Source organism: Centruroides sculpturatus, unplaced genomic scaffold (genome assembly GCF_000671375.1).
Source record: "Centruroides sculpturatus isolate CEXI.00-Female unplaced genomic scaffold, Cexi_2.0 scaffold255, whole genome shotgun sequence".
Taxonomy (NCBI): domain Eukaryota; kingdom Metazoa; phylum Arthropoda; class Arachnida; order Scorpiones; family Buthidae; genus Centruroides; species Centruroides sculpturatus.
In genome coordinates, this window is record NW_019384705.1 from 1,376 (window position 1) to 7,756 (window position 6,381).

The window sequence follows — 6,381 nt, forward strand, 5'->3', positions numbered from 1 at the left end:
TTTTCCTGGAACTTGAGAACGATACATAATGTGGTTATAATAAAATATTAATTTTAATTATATGAAAATAATCGCACAATATATCTTTATATTTTAGAAAATACTAGGGAAGCGGCGCTTCCACCACTTACAAGGACGGCACGCCACTGGTCCAGTTTATTCTGTTGTTCCGTCATCCATTAAAAGTCGCACAAACCCGAGAGAAATACACCATAGTAAATAAAATGGAAATAATTTAATGTTCTTTGGGCGGCCCGTACCATTTGATCCACGGACCAGTACCGGTCTGCGGCCTGGGATTGGGGACCACTGAATTAGGCGATTAACTGTCACAATATCCCTAAACAAAAGACGAGAAAACCCTAAAAGCACCCGAAAAGATAACTTTCGATAAGAATATGGAAATACTGTCCTACTGAACGGATTATATGCATGCATTCATCCTAGCAAGTGCTGAAAGTGTAACTGATAGTTGTACAGATCATGTTATTAGACTAATATGAATCTTTCATCTAAAATCGTGTGTTCATTGGACAGAGAGGACTCTAGAAGATTGGCTCTCACCCGAATAGCAAAGATAGTAGCGGCGAGAGGACAATATATAGTAGAGCCTCGATTATCCGACCCCCGATTAACCGACCGTTCTAGTCGGCAAATTTCAAATGTCCGCTACTGATGTGGCGCTACAATATTTGGCTATGTCTTGGCTACTTTAATATTATTTTTACGTGTTTTATCTGGCAACACTCATTCGACCATGAAAGGGTATTTAAACGAGGCATACAATAGCGACGATTATTATTTTAAAAAATTTTTGTTAGGCTTAACATCGATGAAAATTCAACGCGAAGTAGGTTAATAGCGCTATACTAATATACTAATTTCATGGGATATAATAATATACTACAATAATAATGGATTTTTTCATACTTTTCGGTTATCCGACTTTTCAATTATCCGACCAACCCCAGTCCCCAATTGAGTCGGATAATCCAGGCTCTGCTGTATTGAAAATATCCTAGAATAAACCGTAAACTTAAATACGAATTTGTACTCGCTACATTCTAAATTTAGAATGAAAATCTTTTGGAAACGTTCAATTTTATAAATAATGCATAATATTTCGTCACTTTTCTAATCGAAAATATAGAATCTGTAATACATTTATAATTGCGATATAATTTAAATTTATTATTCGCATGTCAAAAGTCGTAGGAATTTGCACTAATAATCATTTTGTAACAAAATAATATCAATAGTTTTGACGATAACAATACACAATAACAGATAGTAGTACTGTAGACGTAAATTTTTTCAAGTTAATATAAATTACAATAATTGTATTGGCTGAGTATAGATGGCAGCATTTCGGAATTGATTTTTTTTAATGAAATATTTGTTATAAAATAATATATTATTTATGTAATTAACATAAAATATAGAAATAACGATAATTTCATGATTGATTATGTTTTATTACTAAATAAATTATAATTTGTTACCACATAATTTTTCACCACATTTGGCGCTGTCGACGTCGATCTTTGAGTAAATAGCATGTCGCTATTGTAACACGTGGTCTTGGAAACTTCTGTATTACAATCTGACGATATAGTCATAATTCAACAGATAAAAACGTATATATATATATATATATATGGTAGTTGTGTACTTAACTATACTTGTATTACTGTAGTGTATACTTCTGGTGTATGATTTTCTAGCGCTATATGACATGTTGGGCTTCTAAAGTAATCTATGTATATAAAAGTTTAGTCTATTTAACGGAGCATCGGATAAAGAAACAGTTTGCTAAGAGAGCATATTCCTACGTTTTCGATTTTCTTCCTTTGTTTTACATTTGTGTGACGGTAAAAGTTTACTTAGGTAGTCCCTATGACGCCACTTCCGGTCACTTCCTCTGAATGAGGAGTTTCACACCACCCCCACAATTGTTGATCCTTCGAGTGATATCCGTCTCCGAAGATTAGTTTTTAACACGTATCAGTCTACCCACTATCCTCCATGCTTCACATTTAGGCGTGCACTCAGTGCTCACTATCGATTGCATCTTAGCGCCCAGGTGGAGGATGCTCCCCTAAAACTATATAACATCAAGTATGCCACAGTCAAGCAGGCTACTCAAAGCCAGCATAGTCACGTAGTCTAAATAGTTAAACATGATTATTCTCAGTGGAGCGACACGACTTGCAATCTCGCGTGACCTGATTTTGGGGACTATATCTCACAAAGGGTTGCTTGTAGAGGTATGGTTCCTTTGAATTTTTTTTCCTTCTATAAGTATGCTCTATAGCTCTGATAAGGTCTCCAACATCTCATTCAAAGCTTGAATTAGGTAGCCCCAATGGACCGCCATTGGGGCTACCTAAGGGCATGTTTCAAAATTCTAACTGATAACACCGCAGTAGTGGTGACTGATGTTGTCGGTCATAGCCAGTTATTCTGGGTGACTTATGCATTTTTAAATGTGCTGGTTATTTTGTAATGTTCAACATGGCAGAAAGTCAAGAGGAGATGATATTAATTCTGTCATTGCTCTCGAATATTGATTCAGAATCATATGACAATGATGATTCGACAAGTTCATCAAAAAATGAAAATAAACTTATAGAATTTTTTTAACAAGTATCAGAGAAAATTTATCTTTGTTTAGTTTATACTGTGAAATCAATAATTTCGTAGCATTTGCTGGCCATTTTTCATACTGTCTTGCCCCATCTGAAATTTGGGATGGCGCTTTCTGATCTTAGTCGTTTTGTGTTGCAGAAACAAAATGTTTTGTTTTCTCTAAATTTTTAAAATCATGGGTGCATTTGTCACACTATACAATGTATCCGCCATCTTGTAATTCAATAGAACCACTTTAACTGTTTTGTCACAGTTACTTCGGTAAGTACTGCAGGACAAGCAGTAATGTCATAACAGTGATTTTTAAATGCAGTTGGTTATTTGGGTCACATTTTCTAAATGCCTTGGTAACTACTAACAGTTACTGGTAACACTGGTAAGATTTCCAAATGCACCCTAAGTAAACTTCTACTTAACAGGTTTAATTGACAAACATATGAGAAGCAATTATACATTATAAAGATATTATAAAATATATGTGAATAAACAACATATGTCTTCATCTTGAGGGAACAGTAGAACAAATGATTAGTGACCAGATTTCAGAGGTCACATGATCTTATGTTATGATGGTACTGTACTTTTTTGTTTTTATACTGTAAGTCCCATTAAAGAGCGTTCAGAAATTTTAAAACCAAAGGTGTTCACATTTTTTCAGCTAGGCATTTACTGTATATATAACTTATGTATTTAGATTATATCACAACTATGTGTCATCTTGCAAATCACAAGTTTGTCAAATTGCAGTATATATTGTTGCAGAAATTTTTCCTGGAACTTGAGAACATTGTTTTCTAAATTTGGCATGAACAATGCAAGGGGATCAAATTTAAACTTGCAGAGTACTCCATGTACCTTATTGTTTTAAATCTTAATCTCATAGAAAATTATGGAAATGATAGTCAATTATAACATGTGTCATTATTGTAAAAAGTTAAATTTTAAAATGGTTAAAGTGCAATGACACTATTTTTTAGAGTTGTCAATCATCCTCCATTGCAGTGGTGCATTATAGATTAATGGGGCCTAAGCAAATTTGAATTAGGGGCTCCACGTACAATGGACTTTTTGGGGGTGAGAATCCTCTGGTATTCTTATTTATTTTTCCAATGCAACCTGTTAGAGGATTAAGGTCTGCACTGTGCCTATACTACAGTTTAAGATCCTCAGATATTACACCAAATTTAAATTTTGATATTTTTATTACAGTAATGAGTATATAAAAGATTGATCTGGACTCTGTATTGGTGGGGGTTTTAGACAACTGCCCTTCTTCTCATAGAATAATACACCACTGTTCCATTGAACTAAATTGTCCTCCTGTCATTTTATCAATAAAGTCACTCTTGATTTTAACTGTTTTTTTAATTTTACTTTTTTATCTCTGAAATATTACTGGTAGATAACATTCCAATATTTTATTTTCTTATTCTAAAGTAATAGTTTTGTCTTTACCAATCACTAAATTACTAGAAAGAAAGACAGTACTATTAATCAGAGTCAGACAAGCAAATAAAATTTAATGACGATTAGGATGGCAGTGCACAACAGTTAATAATAATTCTGACATTGAGTTTAAAACCTTATTTATTATCTATTTAATGTCTTATAATTTACAGTTAATTGACAAATATGGTACATGTAGGGTTATCATCTTGTGTCATGTCTTTTACATGTTGTATCACATTGCAGTTAAAACTGTGTGCAATCCAAAAAAGCAATTTAAATTGTTAGTTATATTAATCATACAGTCATTGAAATAATTTTAATATTTTAGTAAATAAATTAGGGCAAACTTTTATATTTATACATAGATTCTTTTAGTTCATAATACTTGTCTGATTTAAAATATAATAAATTCAACTTGCCACTTCTCTATGTACTGGTTTAATAGGATGTTCACTTTTTATCTAATTGTTTTTAGTAATTCAGGAAACTTACTTTCCCTTTGAAATGATTTTCTGCAATCAAATTCGGCATTGTACCAGTTTGTTTTCTTGATGTTTTACATTGAATATTTTGCCTTTTTTGTACTCTTAAGCTAGATTGAATTTATGCCATTTTAATTTATTTGTTTATATTTCAACATCATACCTACATTTATTTTGTTACACCCACATTTTGGATTTTTCACTTTAAATATAACTTTATTTTAATCATTTTTTTGGTAAGCTTTCAAATTATATAATATTTTGCAGAATACAAACATCAACTTCAGGAGGAGGGTCAGGAGGAAACACAGGTCACCACCTGAAGCAGACCTCAGTGGAGGTCGAAAGCGTTTGTGGAGTTTACTACGGATATAACACTTGTAAAAAAAGGTTTCGTGGATTGTTATTAATCAACTTCAGACATAGACAAATTCCAAAAATTGAATTAATAATCCATTCTTCACGAACTGTCCCATCAACACAAATTGTCAAACCAAAAACTAATTTGCATATTAGTGTATAATATTAAAATACTGTATAGTATGTTTGAGTTCTTGAAAAAATTAGTCTGACTTTCTAAATGTTATTGAAACAAATTTAATCTTTCATCTATGTGAAATTTAGTTATTTAAGTTATTTAGTTATTAGTTATTAAATGGCTGATAAAATGTTTCATTTGATCACCCATTCAAACTCACATTTATTATTTTGTAAGCAACATGACAGAGCACATCTGATACAAGAGAGTGGAAAGCAACACATGGTGTGACATGCTGGAGGATAACCCAAAAATACCATAAATATTTACAGCAAACTATTTGGTTATATGTCCTTTTATATACAAGAAAGTTGGCAACTTTATATTGTTTAAACAAAAACAATTACATCAAGTGTAAATAATCATTTTTATTTTGAACTCATTGCATTAAGAAGTTAATTTTCCATCGATAATGTTTAACATGATTTAAAACATATTATAAGAAGAATAAATGATAAAGTATTAAACTTTCTCAGAATTACTACAGTTTTTATTTATATTATTAAATGGTATAGTAATAAAGAGGAAAATGGAAATGGTTTACATTGGACAGATCTGTTTCCAATGTCTAAATCTTTAAAAAAAGATGAATAATCAAAAAACAACAAAATTATTAATTAATTTAAATGAATTTTAAATTAAATAGGCCAAAATAATAATTTACATCATACAGAAAAGCATTTTTCCTCAAGGTGGCAATTAGTTCAATATTACTTTAAAGTTTAATGATATAAAAAAGAAAAAAGTTTAAGTAGAAAATTTGCAACCATCTTCTATTTCCCAGATATTGCACTTTTAATTATTATTCATCTATATGTTATGGACCAAGTGATTATTTATATAATAAGGCATTATTTATAATGCCCAGCTATTATGAATAATGACTAAAATGGTTGCATAGCCTGATAAATATTGACTAATTTATTAAGTTGACCAGACATTATGAATACAGCTACATTCCCATCGGGCAATTTGATTATATATTGTATATAAATGAGGATGCTTGTTTGTTTGTTTGCTATGCACATCTAGGCCGTTTAACCAATTGCTACAAAACATGGAAGTTATGTTCATATACCTCTAACATAGATCATGTTGTACATCTCACACCAAAATATTGATTTCTACATATCAATTAATTTTTGTCAACATTCAATTTTCTAGCTTTACATGTAGCACCATCTAGTGGCAAAAATTTAAGAAACTAATAAACTAAATACAATTCTTACAAAATAGAATATAATTTTGAATATATATATATAT

The 6,381-nt window shown here is 31.1% G+C and overlaps 1 protein-coding gene across 2 annotated transcripts in view; it reads left to right on the forward strand.

The window, feature by feature from the left end:
- The first annotated feature begins 1,529 nt into the window (after positions 1-1,529).
- Positions 1,530-6,381, forward strand: part of LOC111627643 (RRP15-like protein) — a 7,946-nt gene continuing 3,094 nt past the window's right edge. The window contains exon 1 of one of the 2 annotated variants that reach the window (XM_023371228.1): positions 1,530-1,637. The gene's annotated coding sequence lies outside the window, so the exon portion shown is untranslated. Of the gene's footprint in view, positions 1,638-4,951; positions 4,971-6,381 lie in introns of those variants that run through there. The other variant, XM_023371230.1, reaches the window with a different exon arrangement.